Source organism: Pogona vitticeps, chromosome 1 (assembly GCF_051106095.1).
Source record: "Pogona vitticeps strain Pit_001003342236 chromosome 1, PviZW2.1, whole genome shotgun sequence".
NCBI lineage: Eukaryota > Metazoa > Chordata > Lepidosauria > Squamata > Agamidae > Pogona > Pogona vitticeps.
In genome coordinates, this window is record NC_135783.1 from 122,151,095 (window position 1) to 122,174,761 (window position 23,667).

The following is a 23,667-nucleotide window of genomic DNA, read 5'->3' on the forward strand; positions in this document are numbered from 1 at the left end:
GTAATGGTAAAGGTATTCTGCTGGACCAGGATGCCAAGAGAGACCTCATTCAAGAAGACTTGACCATCCCAAAGGCATGGAAGAAAGAATACACCCTACCTTACCCTATAGTGAACCCTATAGTAAGACTGCAGGCAAAAGGCCCATTGAGAAGATGCCACACTGCAGCATCTTCCTTCACAATGCAGGCTCACTGTGCCCTGGTGAGAAATAAAAGCTGAAACAATTGAAAGTGAAAAATGTGTTAGCTGTGCACCTTATTGAATGTAACGTAATTGTGCATGAATTCAACAATAATTTAATCATGGACCATGGAAAGACATGATTCAATTACAAGAGTATCTCAGACAAACATCTGGAAATAGTTTGGTCATTATCACACCTCTTAGCAGCTCAGCTCATTCTTCCCATCCAGGTCCCAAGTGATCTCACATTCTTTAGGCATATCATTCCCACCCCCACCCCACAAAAAAAAAAAAGATTAAATAGATCGGGCTGGTGTAGGTGGTTGGCTATTACTCTGTTTCTCAGGTCAGTTCCATAAAAGAGATGAAATATGACAAATAATTCACAGCTAAATAGTGGTCTCTTATGTGGGTCATGAAAGCTGAACAGAAGATGGTTTTAGACTTAGCCTGTCATGATTCATCTCTACCTGCTTTCACTAAGGTTCGCAGAAGTCTACCATTTCACCAGTTGATTTTTCTGACAACCAGATTTATTGTTGCTGCTGCTGCCAACTTTGTCTACTTTTAAAGAGTGGACCTTTCATATAGCTAAGCCCATTACACTGTTTTACATTTTACATACTACAAATGTCACATATGACAATAAACAAAATGTATATTTAATACTGCATATTTTAACAGCCACGAGGATTATATATGTACAGTACTGGAAAAAGAAAGGAACACCTACAAATCAAGAAATAATTAAAAAGATACTGGACTGTGCCGAAATGGATAGACTAACACTGAAAATCAAAGGAAAAGAAGATACAAAATATTGTCAAACATGGGTCTTGTTCTATCAATGGTTAGAAGGACGTTGTATAGATTAGGAGCTTAATGTGTATGGTAGTTGTTTTAACAAATGAATATAAGCTGCACTCAGGTGGCACGATGTTAAATCAACATGGATGGATTTTATATAATTAAAAAATCTCAAAAAAAAAAGTTTACCTGTGCCTTTAGAGGCCATGGGGTCAATGCTGCATCTTTTGAAGGGCCCCCATAACCCATGGACCCGTATTAACTTTAATATTTTTTGTCATTTGCAGGGTGCAAAGGAGCTTTTATATTTGAAGCCTCATTTTAGTTGAACCCCTTTTTCATTCGTAGATAAACAAGCAAGCAAACATAGCAGTAAACTCTGCAGTACATAGCAATTTTTTAAAAAATTAAATATGTCATTAGCCTCTTTAATCCCTTCCCTTTGATACTGGGCTGCCAGCAAATCTGAATAATGGACTTAAGCCACCAGTAAGTCTGAGCTTGCCATGCACCATAAACAATGACAACAGCCATTGCCTACAATATTTAAGCTGTTGTCCAGTGATCCCTATGAAAATGTCAGCTGCTTGTCTCCAGAATAACAAACGCGAGGGCAACACATCCACATGTGAAAGAAGGAGTCATACTGCCTAGATCCCTTCCTGCATTTGGGGGAACAAGCACTAGCAACACAGTACCGTAAAAGCATTATCTCACCATTGTCCCACTGGGAGACAGGAAACTTGAGTTTTATGCTCAGTCTTCTGTGCTGTTTTCAAATCAGTTGCCTTCTTAAATGCAGTGATCTAATTTTTCTTTTAAGGCTGCAATAGCTTGCTCAGGATTGGATAGGAAATGGAGAATATCATCAGAGAACAAATAAAGTGGTGTTTGGCATGTGTAACGATACCTTTAATGTTACAGTTGGAAGGCATCCAATCAATCAAGTGTGTTGCAGTGGTCTAGGACTGAGGAGGCGATGGTCTGAATCCCTACTCAGCCACGGAAACTCACTGGGGGTGTGAAAGTGGTAAACCCATTCCTTAAATATCTCACTTGATACCGAGTCCCTCATCACACTGCTCCATGCATTGGTAGGCTTGAGATTAGACTACCGTAATACTCTTTATGTGGGGCTGCCCATGGGGCTGCTACAGAAGCTTCAGGCAGAATATTGTGGCCAGATTATTGAGTGGAGTAAAATAAATACCATCATATCTCCCTTAATCTGGCTGCCTTGCACTGGGTTACCTGTCTGTTTCTGTGCCAGCTTCAATGTGATGACATTGACATAAGCCCTAGACAGTTTGGGACCTTGATATTGGGCAGAATGCCTTCTTCCAGTGAGATCTGCCTGTTGTATTTGATCATCTCAGGCCCAACGGTTGGGATCATTGGCCCCGAGAGAAGCCCAGAAAGAGAAGATCAGAAACTAGACCTTCCTGGTGGTCGCTCCTCACCTCCAAAATAAACTCCCACTTCAAATTCAACTGCCCTTTCACTGGGAATTTTAAAGAGATATTTGAAAACATGGCTGTTTATATAGGCTTTTCCAGATATTACATCATCCAATCGCAGCAACTCTTTCAGCGTTTAAATTATCTGCTGCGCCACTTTGCCTTTATTAATCATTTTTATGCTGTTCTTTTTTTCATTTAAGTGGATTGATATGTTCTTTTTTATTGTTGTTAAATAAGCAACACAACAAAACAGCAATGCATCTACCTAGCATGTGTCACATTCCCGGGGGCTATAACAGCAGAGTCCAATAAGCCAGTCCTATGTCAGAAGTTAAAAAAATGCAGAGCCGATATCCAAATATCAAAGCCAAATCACACAACATAGTCCAGGATTAGAGTCTAAAGCCAAGGGTCCAAAGAACAAGGTTCAACGTAGTCAGGAGCATGGATGCAAGCCAGAGGTTTGACTTGTTGCTTTCACAAACTTCCAGCCCTCTGGGAGCTGCTTATATATTAAAAATAGTCCTTGAACTGCTGGAAGCCTTTTCATCCTGTCAGAACTCAGGGCTAGTTGACCGGATGTTTCTGCGGGCAGCCTTCAGGTGATCCTCTGAACCTTTGCATCATAAGTCTTTGCCGAAGCCTGGCCCTCACCCTGTCTACTGGGGGAGGAAAATCTGGAGGTGATTCAGCTGTTTGTGTTTCTAATCACTCAGCATTCTCCTCAGCTACAGTTAACCCCTCAGGTTCCAGATCTTCAGCTGAACTCATGACAGCGTGCTACACAAAATATTACCTATGCATCTGTGTATGCTGCCATTTATATAGAATAATGCTGCATCAAGAGAAAAATATTTCAAAAGATTTAAATGGTGCAGTAGATGAAAATGGAGGGGGTGTCTCCCTTTGAAGGGCAAAACCCACCAAATATGCCCCATGTTTGTCATCTCAGATAACACCGTCCACAACTCTATTTCAATGTGAAGTAACCATCTGCACAGGTTACAGAGCGGGATAATTAGGAATGTTTATAATTGTGACCCAAAAAAGGTCCTGTAGCCATAGCTTGTGTCAGAAAGGGAAAGGACAGCTCTAAAAAGGGACAGGACTGATCACTCTAATTTTAAAAAAACCTGTGTGGATGCCATAATTAGATTTGAACCAAATAGCACCAAAAATGATCTAAGTAGCAAGCTTTACAGTATATCCATTTGGATGTTGCTCTAACTTGGCTAATTTAAGTGTTGGGGGAGGCATATTTACTTGAGACACTGCTGATGCTAAAAAAAAAAATCTAAGAGATCATAAACTGTGGAAAAATTATTCCCCAGAGATTACGATAACATTGTCAAGGCCTGCTGTTTTATTTGGTCCAGTGGTCAATTACAGATAAGGTTGGGAAAAACATGACTAAAGATAGCCCAATTTTGAAGGAAGAATTGCAATCCCACTAAGCTAATAATGCAAAGCTAAGACTTTAAACAGTCTGAGAATGCATATCCAGCCGTAAGATTTTTCTACATTTCTCTGCTGGTCTTAACAAAAATTTCCAGCATTTCTGCTTCTCCCCACCACTACTTAGTTTAATTTTTCAATTTGAAGAGCTATTGGTATAAAGCATGCCTCATTAGCTTGTGGGAGGTAGCCAGTCTTCATTAATTCAGTTCTTCTCACTTCATTTGCTTTGCACACAGTCATAATTAGCTTCAAAATAACTTGGATAACTTCGATAGATTTACTGCTACGATTTTGCTCTCTGGTTCTGTGTTGCCTTCTGTTTTTCCAGTGTTTTCTATGAAAAGGAAGAGGGGTAGTTAGAAAGACAAAATATACATTTGGAGCTGTGTATAGTGCTATAACCTTGAAAAGGACAACAGGCTGGCTTTATCCTTTGACTCCACCATATGACTTGGTAATGTGGCAAAACATGTAATGTTCTTCACAGAGAATTGAAATAACTAATTGCAAGTCATTTGTTACATATAAAACATTTCTTTTCCCAATAAATAAGATATAACTAAGTGACATTTCAACTGTTACTTGACAAGGAATAACATGACTGATGTTTGGAGGAGCATCTTATCTCTCTTCTAGCCATCTGCCCTCCTCCACAAAGCAATGGAAGGAACATCAGATTGGAGTACAGTATGCATCAGTTCTGCCTGTAAATAACTGGTGGTATTTTTTTTTCTCCATGGAAAGCATTCTGATTTCTTTTGTCCAGCAGTTCTACTGATTAATTTCCCTTTTTTTCATAGATCACTGGCTTCTGCAGTGGGAGGTTACATAATAAAAGTTAGGTTCCATGCTAAAAATACAGAAAACACATATTTCACAGGTTTAGATGGTAAACCCCTCCTCAGTCTTTTTCTCCGTCATTTAGGGCAGTGATGGCGAACCTATGGCATGCGTGGCACAGCTGGCACACAGAGCCCTCTCTGTGGGCACACGAGCCATAAGTCGCCATAGAGAAATACTTACCCGTCCTCTGATCCCGGATTTCGGCACTCCCCTCTGCTGCTGCAGTGGTCCAGCGGAGGTGTGCAATGGCGACAGGGGTTTGGAGGACTAGCCCAATGGGGGTTTGGAGGACTAGTAAATATTTATTTGTTAATACCGCCCATGGGGGGGGGGACACAAGCATTTAACCCTTGCAGTGCATGAGCAGTTGTATTTTCTAAACTAAAACCTCAGCATTCGGGGTTTAATTGCAGTATTGGCACTTTGAAATAAATAAGTTGATTTTGTGTTGCAGTTTGGGCATTTGGGCTCAAAAAGGTTCACCATCACTGATTTAGGGCAACCAGGGCACTGCAGCTCCTGTGCCAACCCTTCAGACACATGTTTTTGAGCGTCCTTAAGAGAACCATCTTCTAGGCAAAAGTGAAGTGTTCTTCATTGCATTTAAATGTAATATCTCTTCTCTGCTTGCAGATGGTTCCCAATTTTAAGTACCAAAACACATTTCTATGTTGGTCAACATAGAAATAGGTTTGGTTCCTTCCCATAACTCTTTTCTGTAAAATAGATAGAAAAATCTTCTGTCCTCCAGTGTAAGCTGCTGAAATCACTCTACTGACTCCAGATCAATTATAATTTTTTTCCTCTTTGACATGTGCACACAGACAGCCATTTCCTGTATTTGTGATTTCAGCACATGAAGATGCGGATGAGCCCTTTGAGATAAAGAAAATGTGGTTTTGTTTGTTTTTATTTGATTATTTGACCACTACTTTTCCTGTTTTGCTACATCCTGTAGTGTGTATGTGATTGTCAAGAGCAAAGAATATTTTAAAGGCACAGATTTTGTTTTGCCTGGATAATTCAGCCCTTTCATTTGTGAATACCCTTTGTGAGTTGTGACTATTGGCTTTCTGTATTGCGGTGTTTTGTAACATTGCAACTGAGTACGTAGAAATGGAGTGGGATGGCATTAAAGGGAATTATATTTTAGAAGCCAACTCCAGACTTTGGAGTATCCAACCCTTGCCTGTAGACCTGTAGAGGGGTGGTGGTATTGCACTCGTTCGTTGGCTAAATAAATTGGATATTTCTTGTTTTTTCTAATCATATGTGAAATCCAACTAATAATGAGAAGTCCTGGATTTTGAAGCTAAAGGAGGAGTAATCATTCCTGGGCTTGGGTAGAATTAAAAATTGCAGATTGAATGACTGTCTGAATGTGTGCAACAAAGAGGAAGAGTATGTGTGCAAGCACATGACTATGTCAACCACTGGCTGCCTTGTCTTCTGACCCATCATTTAGAAAGTGCACTAGCTGGCATTGCTTTTCATAGATGCTGTAGGGGGCTTTCTTCAGATTGGTAACCTTGACATGGATAGCAGTTGTTTTCCTTTTTCTGCAGAATGGGATGTGTCTTTCTTGTCTTACAATCTGTCTCCAATACAGACTCTCTTACAGAAACTGGAAAATGTGTCTCATCTAATCTCATGTGTGTCCTCTTGCATCTTGCATCTAGAACTGCAATCAAATTATTCAACCCCCCATTGCAAATCAGGTTGATTGTCAGAATTTACAGACTTTCAGTTGTTTGCAATGAACAAATCTAATAAAAGCAACTGAAATAGCTCAACACAAGTGCTTCAAGTGGTTTCCCCAAATTCAACTGAAAATGCAACTTTTAATGAATTCTGAAGCCTCAAAAATTATTCAACCCCCTGAATAGAATCCCTTACAACAGCACAAATATGCAAAACAGATGTGGTCTCAAGTACACCTGATGCAACAAATCAAGGGCTTCTCCCTGTCTGGAGGAAGAAGAATGAAGCATATGCTGAAAAGAACACTCTGCCTACAGTTAAGCATGGTGGTGGCTCGGTGATGCTCTGGGGCTGCTTTGCATCCTCTGGCACTGGAAAACTGCAGCGTGTGGAAGGCAAGATGGATTCATTGAAATGTCAGGAAATCCTAGGAGAAAATGTCATGCCATCTCTGATGAAGCTGAAGCTTGGGCATCATTGGACCTTCCAATAGGACAATGATCCCAGGCATACCTCAAATTCCACCAAGACTTGGTTGCAGAAGTTCTGGAAGATTCTACAGTGGCCATCACTGTCACCTGACTTGAACCCCATACAAAATTTCTGGTGGGATTTGAAGAAGGCAGTTGCAGCACACAAACACAAAAATATGACTGAACAGGAGGCGGGCTAAGATTCCTCAGGAACACTGCCAGAAGCTGGTGTCTGGCTATGCATCCCATTTGAAGCAGGTCATAACAACAAAAGGGTGGTCTACTTAAGTACTTAAGATGCTTGCCCCAAAGGGGTTGAATAAATTTGAGACTCCATAATTAATTAAAAGTTAAATTATCAATTGCATTTGGGTAAACCACTTGAAGCATTTGTTGTGTTGAGCTATATCAATTGCTTTTGTTTGATTTATACAATGCACACTACTGAAAGTCTGTAAATTTTGACAATAAACCTGATTTGCAATAGGGGCAGAATAATTTTGATTACAACCGTATATCCCAGGGGTCTCCAAACTTTGGATCATGGGCCATATCCGACCCACCTTGCCTTTTTATCTGGCCCAGTCCAGTATGCTGGGGGGTTCACAGCTGCCTAGAATGGATGGTAGCAGAAAAAGAAACTAGACTGCTGGAACTGGGATTTCAGTTCCAGCAGCCTAGCTTTTTTTTGCAAAGAGAAGCAGGGAGGGCTTCCCTTTCAGCAAGCCTGACTGAGGCAATTGCTCCGCTGTCTTTGCACAGACAGCAGGGGTGGGAGATCACTTCAGTGAGGCTTCCCCCATCGTTTTGTGCCCCAGCAGGCATGGAAAGGTAAGTAAAGTGGGACTGAAGCGATACCCCACCCCCGCTGTCTTTGCAAAGACAGCAGGGGGGGATCACTTGGGTCCCCCTTCCCTCCTCTTCCTATGCCCGAGCAGGCATGCTAAAGCCTTCAGGCAGGCTTTACCAAGCCGCTTGAACGGAAAACCCCTTTCTGCTTATGCCCCCAAAGAACAGCTGATCTGCAGGGGCATAAGCAGATAGGGATAGACGAATATAAAAGGGTTATATTCATTGGTTCATATTTGTCGTGGTCTCTGGACCCCAAGAATATGAAGCAACAAATTTCTGATGAATCAGGGATATTTGTTGAATATCCCGATCTGTTTTTTATATACGTCCCCAAGTCTAGTAGTCCTTTCCCACTACTTTTGCTACTGCTCTCGTGCCGCCGCTGCCTTGCTCGTAATCCTCTCTTCTGCTGTGGCTCAGGGCCACAGCACCTGGCTGGCCATTACTGCCACTTGTGCCACCTACCTGAAGCGGCCACCTGTCCTTTGAAGAACAGCAAGGCCCAGGTTAGCGCTGTGCAGACCAGACTGGCAGGCAGGCGGTGGTGGAAAGATGAGGCCCAGCTGGATCGAGAAAAGAAGAAAGAGGCCGGGAGGAAGAGGGAGGCAATAGATGAGGGGCAACCGTGGTGCTGTTGTGGGTGCTTAGGCTCCCTTTGGCAGGGTGTGCAGGTCAAGCATTTTGCTGGGCCTGCCTTAAATCGGGAGACCAAGCCCTTCTTCATGTTTCAGCCAACTTGCAATCTGACCCCTTCAGCACCAACCTTCTCTGCTATCAGCAGCAGGGATTGAACATTACAGCTCCTTCCCTCTCTTGGCAGTGAGAAATGAGAAGAAATGCCATTCCCAATGTAGCTGAGAGAGAGGGCAACGCTGCAGCCCAACAATCTACGGTCAACCCTTGACTTACGAATGGCCCCACATACAAACTTTTTAATTTACGAATGGCTCCGTTCGCAAAAATTGGCATTGACTTGCAAACGGAGCCTCGACCTATGAGGCTCCGTTCGCAAATCAATGCCATTTTTTGCGAACAGAGCCGCTTGTCGCCTTCGGAGCTCTCAAAGGGCTTTCCCCCCGACATCGGAGGAAGCCCTTTGAAAGCTCTGAAGGCAAAAAGGGCTTTCCCGCCCTTTCTCCCTGCCTTTTCGGCTTCGGAGCTTTCAAAGGGCTTCCTCCGATGTTGGGGGAAAGCCCTTTGAGAACTCTGAAGCTGCCGATCGCGGCAGTGGGGACCCCCAGGGAGGTCTCCCATGGTGGCTGGAACAGATTAACGGGGTTTCAATGCATTCCTATGGGGAATGGGAAATCGACTTACAAACTTTTCAACTTACGAACGCTGTTCCGGAACAGATTAAGTTCGTAAGTCGAGGATTGACTGTACATACAGGCTGAGTGAGTGAGTGAGTGAGTGAGTGAGTGAGTGAGTGAGTGAGTGAGTGAGTGAGTGAGTGAGTGAGTGAGTGAGTTGGAAGCAGGGAGCCAATCCAGAAGGGCAGCGGCTATGCTTGGCTTCCCCTGATGGTCCCTCTCCTCGTTTCCGCTGGCGGCAGCAGCAGCAGCAGCAGAAGTGGCGGAATGAGAGAAAGGCCGACATCGAGAGGACCTCTGTCTTGCTGGTCCCCCACCAGTTCTTCTGCTTTGGACCAGCCCTTGGAAGACAGTGAATCTGGTGTACAGCCTTGCAGGGGAGGCCATCTGTCATTCACTCATTATAATTTTTTTTCCCTTTGGCTCTCAAAATGTGTAAAATATATGGTGTGGCCCTCATACTGAAAAGTTTGGAGACCCCTTGTATGTCCCATCCACTTTCCTATTCAAACAATACCTAGCTAGACATACCTACCATTCAACTTATTTTGTTATCTCAAATGAAATCCAAATCTCAGATAAAGCCAAAACATTGGTATGTTCTCTGGAGAGGTTATGCAGTCTTTGTTTTAATTCACAGCAAAGCAACATGAACTAAACTAAACAATAATAATGGTATTTATTATTATATTTATATTGTTGTTTGGTAGTATGTTTTGTAATACAGATACAGTTTTGTTTGTTTTAGAGAAGTCATGCACACAAGGAAGACTGCTAACATACCCAATTCACGCTTCAAATTGCTGTTTCCATGACACTGAATTGGAAAAGAATACCTATTTAGTTTCTTTTGGGGGCGGATAAGTGACCGTGTAATAATGCTGCTGAGATGTGTTTGTTACTGCTGGAAATGGTCTTGAAATAACTTGTTTTCATTCAATGATGTGTCTCCAAGAGAAGAATTTTATCACTGAACTTCTACAAAAGTCCTCCCAAAATATCACCTTTGCAAGAATGATAAGATTACATCAGTTGACCAAAGAAATAATGGCTGAAATCCTATTGCACAGTTTGTTGTTTCCCAGCTGTCAGAAACAATTCACCTGTGTCCCCTCCGACGGCCAGCACAACCTGGCTTTCTGCTGTTCTCACAAGCTGTGCCCGGAATCAGGACCCCAAAAGGGAAGTGTCCAGCCAGCCGGAGCCAAAGGGAGCCCAGCATCTCCCAGGGGCCGGGAAGGCACAACCCGAAGGCTCCACTTCCTCCTTGCCTCGGTGGCAGTAGGGGCAGGTGTCCCCTGTGCCCTGCAGCCCCTCTCCAAAAGGCAGCTGGTCGTGGGACTGAAGGAGCAGGGGGAGGGGGACCCCTGAGACTCAGAGCCCCAGGGTTAGGCCAGTGAGGTCCGGAGCTACAAATGGGCGGAATCTGGGAGAAGGGGGGATCCGCGTGCCTAGGCGGTGGAGGAGGCAGCAGTGGGGCAACAAAGGTGGGCGGGGGGGAGAGAAGGTGAAGGGGAAAGGAGAGGGGGTGGGGAAGAGAGGAAACAGTGTGGCCACCACGAAGATTCCAATTTTGAACAGTCACCTCGCTTCGCGGCCACTGCCGGGAAAGGACGAAGTGAGCGCGGGCCGGCGAGGAGGGAGGCTCAGCTTTGGAGGCCCAGCACGATCCCCAGCAAAGGAGGCACTCTCCTCCTCCAACCTCCAACGCTCACTTGTTCTTCCCCCTTCTGACCCAGCCCCACCCCACATGCGCCGATGTGAGCGCTACCCCACCCCTTCACGCCTGCACGTCCGCCCGCACGGCCACCCACCCCTTCACGTGGGCACTGGGGCACTTCTTCCCTCTCTCCCAGGGTGCAAGCCATTCCTCTTACCATCTTCTCGCTGCCCCAATGGAAGATGTCACCTTGCACGTGCACAAAGCAGCTGTGGGGAGGGGAGTGTGTGGGGGGGGAGGTCTGTCTTCGCGGCCCAGTCCAGCTCAGGCCACGGACTGTCACTGGGCCGCGGACCGGGGGTTCACAACCTCTGACTTAAAGCACTCGCTGGGCTGTTTACAAGTTAATTACGCAGGCTACATATTGTCAACAAAATTCCAGTGTCTAGGAAACGTGGAAGGGTTGAAATTATCATGTTTAGAGAGGCTTCCAGCACTACCTCAAATGAATAATTTTAAAAATAATTATTTTATTGCATTTCAGAAATTTGAAATTAAAATATATATATTTTGCAACTAATTGGAAGTTTTTGGCTTGGAACTAGAATGGTAACTCTTTAAATTTTAAACATTCTTAGCTCTTTTCTTTTATATCAGCAGGGGGCAGTTAACCGCAGGACTACTATAAAGTCTGAACCATTCAGTAAAGCCCACTGATACGACAGGTAGCTGCGAATAGGGGCAGTGGCAATAGAGGTAAAAGTGCCTTCTTAGAATTTACAGGCATTCATTAGAAGGATAAGATTTTAAGATCATTGTGCTAAAAGTAGAAAAGAAAAATGTTCTTGCTCCAGCCTTCTAACTGTGACTAGATAGACCTGTCAAGTCTATTTCCGGAGACATCTTCCTTTCCCTGTTTCCAAAGCCATCTCATACTGATGTGTTTTTTAATGGAAAATGTCTATATGTATTTTGTGAGCACTTCCCAAATGTGTGAAGTAATGGATATTTGCCCCATTCACTGGAGCATGTTTGTGCACCTTTTCAAAACATATGCAGTATTTTCTATGCATTTTTCAAATTTGCATGTGTGTTGTTTGATGCATTATTTTTAACTTTGCAGAATACAGAGCAAGGGAAGTACAGATTTCGGCATCTGCTTCCATGTTCAATCCAGTAAGCACTTTTTAAAATCTGGCGCTGTGGACTCCTAACAAACCCTTGCTCCTAATGCCTTCCTTTATCCAGAAAGCCCTTGATTTCAATAATATAACAAGCTGGCTTTTTAAAAAGAAATACTTGAACAGCATTCAGCCATTTAAAACTTTGGCAGCATCTCTATCAGGTGTAAATCCAACACATTGAAGTAGACATATACATAAAAACTTCTTTAAAATAAATTGCATTCCACCCTCCTCCTTTCCAGTTGTTTCAGCTTGAAATAGCTCAGCAGTACAGATTGGAGTGGAGAGAACATCTTGCTGTGACAGATGAAGTTGGGCAGAAATTCACAATTGATAGTTTCACAGGTCCGTGGAACTGAAGTTGCCCAAACCCTTGATGAATAGTTAATGTATCTTATGGATAGGATGGATGGTTATCGTGTATTGTGGAGCACAACTTTCCATATAGACAGCCACTGTTACTTGCAGAACGCCCATGCCACCAACTGGCACCACCACCACCCCGGCAAACCTTGAAGCAGAGCAGTGGTCTGTATCATCATCTGCTTATCTGTGATTAATTTATAGAATTACATGGCATAAAGTCAATTCTGACTTAACGCAGCCCTTTTCAGGGTTTTCCACATACAGAGTACCGTATATGCCGTCGTATTAGGCGACAGGCCGTATTAGACGACCCCCCCAAAATGCGGCGCCGGGAAGAGGCTGGGGGGCGGTGGCAGGAGGAGGAGGAGGAGGAAGAGGGGAAACGCGGGTGGCGGGCGAGTGAACGCGCGCTGCTTCCCTTCCTCCTTTCCTTCCTCCCTGGCCAGCACCACTCTCGCCGCGGCGGCGGCGGCAGCTCCCTCCTGGCACCCGGCGTACAAGACGGGGCCCCCAATTGGAGGCATGTTTTGGGGGCCCCAAAACTCGTCTTGTACGCCGGCATATACAGTACTCAGAATTGTTTTACCATTCTCTTCATATGGGACTCTCCATAGCCAGATGCTCTAAGTCACTGAGCTATTCAGCTAGGTTCTTTATGTATTTGTTATTTAGTTGTTAAGTCGTGTCCCACTCTTCGTGACCCCATGGACCAGAGCATACCAGATATTCCACTGCCTCCCGGAGTTTGGTCAAATTCATGTTGGTAGCTTCGATAACACTGTCCAACCATCTCGTCCTCTGTCGTCCCCTTTTCCTCTTGCCTTCACAATTTCCCAACATCAGGGTCTTTTCCAGGGAGTCTTCTCTTCTCATGAGATGGCCAAAGTATTGGAGCCTCAGCTTCAGGATCTGTCCTTCCAGTGAGCACTGACACTTGATTTCCTTCAGAACGAATAGGTTTGTTCTCCTTGCAGTCCAGGGGACTTTCAAGAGTCTCCTCCAGCACCACAATTCGAAAGCATCAATTCTTCCGCAGTCAGCCTTCTTTATGGTCCAGCTCTCACTTCCATACATCGCTACTGGAAAAACCATAGCTTTGACTATGTGGACCTTTGTTGGCAAGGTGATGTCTCTGCTTTTTAAGATGCTGTCTAGGTTTGTCATCGCTTTCTTCCCAAGAAGTAGGAGTCTTTTAATTTCATGGGTGCTGTCACCACCTGCAGTGATCATGGAGCCCAAGAAGTAAAATCTGTCACCGCCTCCATATCTTCCTCTTCCATTTGCCAGGTGGTGATGGGACCAGTGGACATGAACAGGCACGATAGGACCAACAAATTCAACTCTCTCTGTATCTGAGACCTGGCTGCTGTTACTCAGGGCTGGGGCCATGATAACAGCTAGTTACTTTATTCCAAGAGCAGCAAAATCAATACTATGCCATATTCTCTTTTTAAGAGCCAGAGACTAAACCCAAATTCTCCAAAAGAAATAGTATTTCCAACTCTAGATGCCTATCAGACATAGTCATTTCAAGCCAGTTTAGAGTGAGAAAGAGAAATGATCAATCATAAAATCCCTCTTGTTTTTGTCATCCTGCCGCTTTTTAACACAATTAGCAACATGCAAAGGGCAAGGGGAGGCAGTGTGGCACATTAAAGATGAACACATTCATCTCAGTGCTGGGGCCATGATAACACCTGTTTATCTTTTCAACTTTTGGAGATTACAATCCATTTCCTCAGCACATGTGTTTCCCTGAGTGCCATATATATGTTGGGCCGAAGAATCAAAGCATATACAGAGTAACTACAGCAAGCAGTGACTGGAGGCAACAGAAAAGGTTCCCTCATGAATTTGTACATTCTATACTGTATGTCCAGAGCCAGACATGCTTTCCTCAATTTGTAGGAAACACTTCCATTCAGCTAAATGTAATCTCTTACAAATAAATCTAACATAAATCCAAACCACATGTGTGAATACACACAAGGACATCCACTGCTTTGAAAATGCCAGGTCTCTCCCTGCTGTGATACCAGAAAGCTTCAGGATGAATACCACACTAGAACCAAAGCTTTATGGATACATGTTCCCTCAGTCACACTCATAACCAAGACTGCTCTTCATTACTGCTTCATTGAGTTATTAAAGCACAATGTTGACATTCTCTTGCAATGACAGGACCAATTCTGTGGACATATTTTTACCTCTCCCACCCACCTGCTTCTTTGAGCGTCACCTTAAAACCGAACTGAAAAGTAATTAACTTCTCAGCAGTTGCCATTTGGCAAAGCTATACCCCCCATACATATATATATTAATAATTGACTTTATGAAAACTGTAGTTAAACTATGTTCGGCTAATTTAATAGCTGACAGCTCGAAGAATGCAGAGGATAAAGCTTTTTATGTGAACCCATCCTTCCCCTAAGATAATTATTTCAGGCTATTAAGGTTGAGAATCAGGTTGCATGGAGATTGACTGAGCAAAATTCTCAAGCACCACACTCTTTTTTTAAAAAAAAGACCATGAGCAGGAGGTGTTGGGAAACAGAGCCAGAGTTAGCTGTCTCTCTCTTTTTTCCCCCAGAACCATCTCTGCGTACCTGTAAAGAGAAGATGATTGATAACATTCTCCAAACCCAAGTAATTTGTTTTTCTTTAAAGGCACACCCTGAGAACAGTCAGTGGTTTATTTTCAGTGAGAAATCAAATTGTACAGAAGGAAGGAGGGGGTGGAAGAAAAGAATACATTATGGGCAACAGAATCTGATAGCATCCGATGATGGAATATCTAATTAAACCAACTCTAAGCAACTCTAACTGTGCATCGAATCAAGGTCTTTGTTTTCACTGGTAACGCTCAAGTCTTATCCTTTTACTGCTGTCTCTCCACAGGGCTCTCTAATTGAATTTACTCTTTCTTAATGAGAAGCAAATTTAATGCTTTTTAGAATGTCTAGCTGATTGGGATGGGGTTGCCCATGCTCCTCCACCCCATACCAGCCTGCATGCCACAAAACCTGCTAAGTGATTTCTGTCTGGATGCAAAAGCAAAGCTCAAAGGAGTTCCTGTCTCGCATGTGAGCTTTCATCTGCAAAATGTCTGAAAAATACGTTCCGTGCACAAAAAGAAACAAAAACAGAGGGGGATGTTTTCTTCCAGGCTGGTTATTCTCTGCTGTGTCTCATCGCTTTGATGGCTATGGTGCCAGTGTGAACTGGCTTCTCTTTGGAATAAGTGGGAGTGGGGAGTTGGATGCTGAATCTGAGAAAGAGAGAGAGAGAGATGATAAATATTAGAACCAACTGCATCTCTGCTGATAAACCAGATTAGAACAATGTCTAATGGACTAAAAGGGAACAGATTTTCACTGGAATAATGGGAACAGCCATGTGTAATACATATTGGTCCCGAGGAACAAAGTAACACTTTAATTACTGAAATCATGAGCAAAAATAGAACTGGAACTGCCATTTTGAGTCACTCGGAGATCTCTCCAGTCTATTATCTATTGACTTTCTCCTGCTGCCCTTTCACAGCAATAGCATTTTCCTGTCTCCGGTTGCCAACAGAGATTGTGCAGTCTGCCTAGAGAACATGTCAAGTGTAACATAAAGACCCCATAACTTTTTCTTAAAGTCTGATTTTTGCTGCACTGGATTAGAATGCTAGAACTCCTTGTTCGCATCTATATATTCCCCTTCTCAAATGACTACTTACATTGTTTTTGCCTTTGCAAAAAGAGTGAGGGAGTTAGATTGCTCAGATTGATCGGTACATACCTTACTTACACTAAAAGCCCTTTCATGTAGCATGTTTTTTTTTCAAGCATGCAAAACAAGAACCTGACGGAGGCCACAATCTTATATTTATGATCAAGCTCCACTGAATGTAATGTAACTTAAAGCTCAATCACAACTGCCAAAGGAACCCAAGTTATACCATTTGGGCCATTATTTGGACCATTTCAAAATGTTCCGTTCCCATGATTGATTCATTTGCCCCAGCAATGCCCCTCACTGGGAGGTTTTTTCAAAATTGTACCAGTGATGTATCATTTCATTCTATTCTTTCAGCATGTGTGAATGGTGTTGTTGGCTTATTTCCTTTGATAAGGGGGTGGGTTTTGGGGTGCTGTGGCCACTTCATGGCCACTGCACCTGTACCCTTTAAAAAAACAATTAAGGGATATTGGTAAATCACTAGTAGCAGCCACCACCACACAACATGAATACATTGCTCAGAAGGAGACAGCCTTCTCCCCCTTCCTTGAAGGTAAAAGAAGGCTTGAGAACAGGACATTTCCTACTTTGAATTGTAAAGCAAGGGGCATAGCATTAAAATCTCCTTTCTCTCTTATTTTAATCCTGCCTCTCGCAATACTTTGCAAGTCTTTTAAAACCCACTTCCTCCTCCAAACACATGACCACTGGGGAAAAAATAACAGAATCTGTATAACTGGGGTTCTTTTCTCACATGTGCTTAGACCCTTACTTTTAGGGATGGATGCATCTATAAGGATTTCTTTTCCTCCCACTTCAACTTTTTGTTTTAATCTTGAGTTCTCCTTTTTCTATTTGTGGAGAAATTTATGGATTTTGATATGACAATGACCATACTATGCCTGCCTGCCATGTATCTATTAAAGATGGGAAGTCTATCACGCAATTTGTAGTCAGGCTAGATACTGGGAAGAATGCCGATTTCTTGCAAATCAAAAAGTGCTTTTATCCAGGAACAAGATTTCTTCAGACATGTGTGCCTCTGCCTTCAAACCAGATTTGCAAAGTAAGCACATGTTTACCTTCCATTGACCATCCACAAAACATAACCTCATTAAATGTAAGATATAAAGGTGAAGAAAACCACATACTCTAACAAAACAAATATTTTTCACCACTTGATGGAGCACTTCTATACGTATATTATTAAAGATATCATCCATTTTGATCCTCAGCTCTATGAACCAAAGGATTCAAACTTTAAAGCATTTACCACCAAAAAAAATGTGCTTGGTTGGGCGGATTTCTCAATTTTGCTTTCGCCCACATTAGACATTTTTAAAATCTCAACTTCTCTGTCAAATTGTAGATTCTCCAGACCCAAGTATTTTTCATTCATTCTATTTTTCATTAATTTCTATCAGTGTAACATGAAATAGAAGTACTTGCAATCTAGAAGAAGTACTTACAAGTTAACACATTCATTCATTTAACCTAAAAAAAATCCGAACAGGGTGTATTTCTATGCTTAGCTGCTCAAGTGCACACATATACACATACTTCATACTGACAACAACAAAATTGCATTATCTGACAGTGAAAGTATAAACACCAGTTCCAGCTGTATAAAGCATTTCCACAAGACACTTGAGCCATATAAATACTTAAATGGCTGGTTAGCTCTCCGCTATTAAATATAAATGTACACAATAATCTACAATACAAATTCCATGGGAGAAAGACCATAAATGAATGAAAAAAAACCCAGACAAGAAGAAAAATAGCCTTTGATTTTAACAAGACTACAAATATCTGAATAAAAAGCCCCTCAATACAAACAGACCGTTGACTCTCAGCTCATCATCCTATAGGAATAGAGATCACATAACATAGGATTGATAGAATCATGACATGGAACATGATGGCCAACAGCCAATTAAAAAGCTAATCAGTTTCTCTTTATAAGGATCTTTGGCTCCTTAGCAGCTTCTGTCTCATCCAGAACGTATCATTGTGGCATGGTTTCTCCCAGGCCCAAAACAAGGCTTGTTTCTACCAAACCATGCTAGGCCTTTTCTTTAGCACCCACAGCAGCTTGGAGCACCACCTTATTGAAGAACACCGATTCCTATGTCAAGGCAAAACCAACACAACTATCATTTTCAGGCATGTGGCCTTCTCCAAGGTTGTAGACGTCGCACCGTTTTGCTGATGAGGGAGATGCTTGCTAGGAAAAGTGCTCATCCTCAATGAAGCAGGCCCCAAAGAGGGTGCTTCCCATATTTCCCTTCTAGCAGCCCTTTCCTTCTAAACTTCATTACATATCAGGCAAGTAGGCTGCATGGACCTTGGCCCTTCCCATTGGTTCAATAGGAAAGAAAAAGGAACTTACTCTAGAATACTCATTCATCCAATGGAGCTATTTATTTGTATCAGTGGAACCTTTGTGTTTTGTAGGAACTGTGTAAGTCCCATCAACACCACTAACACAGATACAGGCAGGAATTTCTGGTGTCAAAGATGTTTCCTTAAGATTGCCTAACTAGGTGGAGCACTTATGCAGCAGAATGACATTACAGTGGCAATGCCACCCACAACCTACGAGTGTCTGATTCAGTTTCTGAAGCAAAATGTTTGTTTGTTTGCCTTGTATGCTGCCCGCACCCTGCAAGGATCTCCCGACAGCTTCCAACATCAATTAAAACAGTTCCTTTGAAACAAACACACTGAAAACAAATACGGTTACATCTATACTCTTAAAGCAAAAAGAAAAGAAAAAGAAAAACAATCTACAAAAACAATCTAGATCCATAACTCTATCAGTTAAAATTAAAAACCTTCAATTAAAAAACTTCTGGAACAGGAAGTTTTTAACCTGGCATCGAAGAAATGTCAGTAACGTCAGCGCCAGTCGGATGTCATTTGGGAGGGCATTCCAAAGATTTATGTACATATGTTTATTTATGCAAGCTTAAGTGCATGTGGGTCAAGAGTAGGGCTTGCCCCCCAGTACCATTGCCCCAAAATCTCTAATTCTATTCAGTAGGACGTCTTCAAAGAGTTAGATTCTTATTCCTTGTGATATAGAGTAAAATTCAGAGTGAAAGGAAGGGCAATGATGAATAGAAAGCATCAGAGCCCCTGAAGCTGTTCCAAAACAAAGTGAAATGAAAGCTTAGACTGTTCTGAGTTAGGATTTGACTGCACTGCAGTTTGATTTGCAGTTTCTTTCATAGTTATGTTCAGTTTAGGCGATCACACAAAGACCCACGCTTGTTTCAGTGCCAGTGTCCACACTGGCCATGAGTCGGATGTGATTTGATAGGCACCCACAGCCTTTTGGCCCCTCTTCTTTTGATACCACCAAGCTGTTGATCCCCACCTCTCCTTTTTTAATATTTTCTTTTGCACAGAGGTGATCTAGCGCTAAACTAATACAGTGGGGTCTCTACTTAAGAACTTAATCCGTATTGGAAGGTGGTTCTCAAGTTGAAAAGTTCTTATGTTGAATCTGCATTTCCCATCGGAATGCATTGAAAACCATTTAATCTGTATCTGCTCTTTTCCGTCCATAGAAACTACAGTGGCACCTCTACTTAAGAACTTAATCCATTTTGGAATGGTGTTCTTAAGTTGAAACGTTCTTAAGTTGAAGCAAAATTTCCCATAGGAATGGACTGAAAACCAATTAATCCGTTCTGGCTATTTTTTTGTTATGTAGAGGTGTGTTCGTACATTGAAGCATTAGTTCCCATAGGAACTAATGCAAAGCTGGTTAATACGTACTCTACCACTAGGGGGAGAATTTTTTTTAACCTAAGATGACCTAAGGTTAAAAAAAGAGCAGGAAAGGTTTTTTTTCTTGTTCTTATCTTGGATTTCTGTTCTCAAGTAGAAGCAAAATTTAGCAAATGGAGCTGTTCTTAAGTTGGATTGTTCTTAAGTAGAGACGTTCTTAAGTAGAGACCCCACTGTATGTTAATGCTGTGATAAGGTGATCTAGTGCTAAATTGGGTAGCTGGGTTTATTTTAAAATTTAAAATATTCTGGGCAACTAGTGAGAAATATCACAGAGGTGGATGATCCCACTGTCCCAGAACTTCCTGCCCCAGCTTAATACATCACCGTAACACCACCTAGAAACACACACTCCATTGTTTTGCAAAGTGAAACAAATTATCACATAGAAGTTTAATTCAAACTCTCTTATACTGTATTGTATTATGTTGTTTCTATAAAGTTATTTCTGGTGTGGCAAGTAACATTTTGTGATTAACTTTTAAATGTTAATGGCATTTTAGAGGCATTTTAACAGGAGCTTTATCAATCCTAAATACTAAAGGAACTTTTTTTTTCATTATGCCATATCATAGTTGGCCACTAGAGAGAGAGCATTCCCATGTGTTTTTTAATTCACTGATAACGTCAATTTTATGGTGAGTGCATGTAATACAATCAATTGTTTTTACAAATGGATCAACAATAACAATAACAAGAATGGTTAAATAAAGAAAACTGGAGTCTTCTCTAGCCAGTCAACAATGAAAGTTTTTATTTAATAACCTGAGTGAGGATAACCTTACAGAAGAGCTAGCTAGCTACCAGAGTCAGCATAGGTGTTTACTACACTATAAGAGCCTCATGGCTTGGTGGTTAAATTGCAGTACTGCAATCAAGCCTCTGTTCACAACCTGAGTTTAATCCTACTGGACTCAGGTAGCCAGGTCAAGATGGACTCAGCCTTCCATCCTTCCAAGACTGGTAAAATGAGTATCCAACTTGCAGGGTAGGGGTGGGGCAAAGTCTTTTTTGCACAATTATGTTGTAAACCACCAAGGGAGTGCTTTAGCACTACGGGGCATTATAGAAGTCACAACAACAACACTTGAAACAACTAGCTGACAGGAAGTAGCAAGGGAGAGCAGCTGCTCAAAGCAAAGTTGCCTGAGGCCAAAAGGGGAGATGGTGATTCAAATTCAAATGTGACCTTGTCAGAAGAGCAAGCATTTTCTGCAGTGAAATCATCCAAAATGGAGATTTAGGATTATTTCTTTATCAGCATGTCGCCTGACCTTCCTCTTGGCTGCTTTCTAGCTGTTCGTGCATGAAGTGAAATGCAAATAAAGTCGGTAAAAAGCACTGAGATGTCCTGGCTCATTAATTCACAATGCATAACCCCTATCACCATCAGAAAAGCTTCTCCTACACCCAGGCCAAGAGAACACCCTTTTAAATAACAACAACAATTGACTTGGCTAAATAAGATGATACCTACTCAGCAGTACCCAAAAGGGGTATTATTTATTGCGGGAGACAATCAGTATTTTTATATTTTAATTCATATTTCTCCTTCATGAGATTACATCTCTCTGAGAACACTGTGTGTTCATCTGCAGAATGTTGTGAATTAGTTATTTGATTGGACATCAAAGATATAGAATAAAGGAAGGTCACACTGTATGTGACTTTTTCTGAAACCTATCAAAGACATCAGTGACCTTTTATCTCAGTATTCTTCTTGCTGTCAAGGCTTGATCAAAGATCCAGAGGAAAAATAAATTCTCTTAGTTTCATGGAGATCCCCTTGTGGCTGAAGTTGCAATCCTTTACCTGCTTACCTGCAAATAAACCCTCCTGGGTGCAACAGAATTTGTTGATGAGTAGAAATGCATGGGTATGTAGCGCATGTTGGAAGTGTCTGGGTGCAATTCAGCTTACAGTCAAGAAGACGCATATCTTTGTGTAGGGGAAAGGAGTTCCTAGCCTGTCCATTACCTTCTCTGATCTGTGCTGACCTTACTCCAACCTTTGATTGCTATTCTTAGGGTTGCCGCTGTTACTTCTTTTCCCCTCACACCTCCCTCTTGAAGAAGACATTTCACCTTTGTTCTCCAGAGCCATAAGGGGCAGCCATGGCTTCTGACATCTCCAGTTAGTGAGAACAAAAATTTCCATCACCCTTTCTTTCCCTAGTATATGTTTTAGTAAAATCTCAGACGTAAGCTTTCCTGTTTTCTTAGAAAGGAGTGTGACTCAGATTCCTTTACAAAGGGAGAAATGTGTTCAGGTAACCATTTGGCGTTTCAAGGGCTGAAAGTGCTGCTCTCCAGTAGTGCAGAGCACACCTGTCTGGAGATACCAGGGAAATATTGGTTGTTTTTCGGCATTTCTAGATGGAAAGACAAGGATGGACGTAGATGCAAAGCAAATCTGAGTTACTATGAACTCGATCCCACTGACAAAAAAACCCGCTGTTGCAGCAGGCTGGCCTTAAAAAAACCCAGAAAATTTAAATTTTAATGTACACACATGTGGAGCACTCTGTCACGGGAGCGAGATTTCCTGCTCCCCTGGCAGAGGTCCATTTATTTGGGGGCAGATGTTGAAATCAATTCTGCGTATGTGAACACCCCTTCCCCTTTTTTTTTATTCCTGCTACGAGATAGCAGCAATTTAAAAAACTAAAAAACACTGAGTTGCCTAAATAAATAAATAAATAAATAAATAAATAAATAAATAAATAAATAAATAAATAAATAAATAAATAAATAAATAAATAAATAAATAAGCAAGCTGCAACACATTTTTAAAACTAGTTGTCAAGGCAGAACCAAATATGGAGGAAGGCCAGGCAACCAGTAAGGGCACCATTCTTAGCTACGTACACTTCCTGCCGCAAGAACTCTGCCTTCCCTTTGAGAGGAAATGCTCAGGAACAGCTTCGCAAATTATGCGCCGGGTTGCAAGGCTTTTAAAGGGTAGCAGTGGAGGTAGGTAGGGTGATTGTCTTACACAGAGGTGTGCACATCAACATTGACATTAACAGATAGCTATTACTGTGTTATTTTAACTAGATTGCTGTGTGTGTTTCTACTGTATACACATCCCAGAATAGTCCATTGCACTAATGGGGTGGTATAGAAAAGAAAGAGAGAGAGAACAGAGGTAATAGAGGAGATGACAAAAAGGATGGGACTACTGCTCTCCTCTTCCTCGTGTTTGCCAAACATGGGGAAGGATGCCTGAACAGAGCTAATGCCTTCCCTCCCAAGCCACACACAGTGTGCTTGTATAGTAAGATACACTGAAATAAGCCTCAGAGGCTCAAGACACCCAAACTTCATAGGATTCTGGTTCCCTACCTTGGGGGCCCAGGTGTTCTTGGACTAAAACTCCCAGAAGCCTTCGCCACTAGCTGTGCTGACCAAGATTTCTGGGAACTGTAGTCCAAGAACATCTGAGGACCCACGATTGGGAACCACTGTCCTAGGAGGTTGCATACCTCAGCTAGCTAGTTTGTGTGTTCTGAAATGGGGCAGGGGAGAGATCCTTCCTATGAATAAATTGACCAGCATTTTATACTGAGCAATTTGATCAGCACGAGGATGCTGTTGGTGCCCTGCCTCACAAAGCAAAATGTCTTAGGCTGTCCCTGCACTAATATTCTGTCTTAGCTTAACAGGACTTCCTCGTGATTAAGCACAAATGCAAGTCCTACCCTACTGTGTTCAATGGAGCGTTTTTCCTTGATCCTGTGCAAAGAGAGTTGGGACTGCTTATTGCCTGTTTGATTGAGGTCCGCCCAGAATCTAGCCATGGCAAGCACTACCTGTTTATATCGGTAGCTGGTCCAGATTCCCAG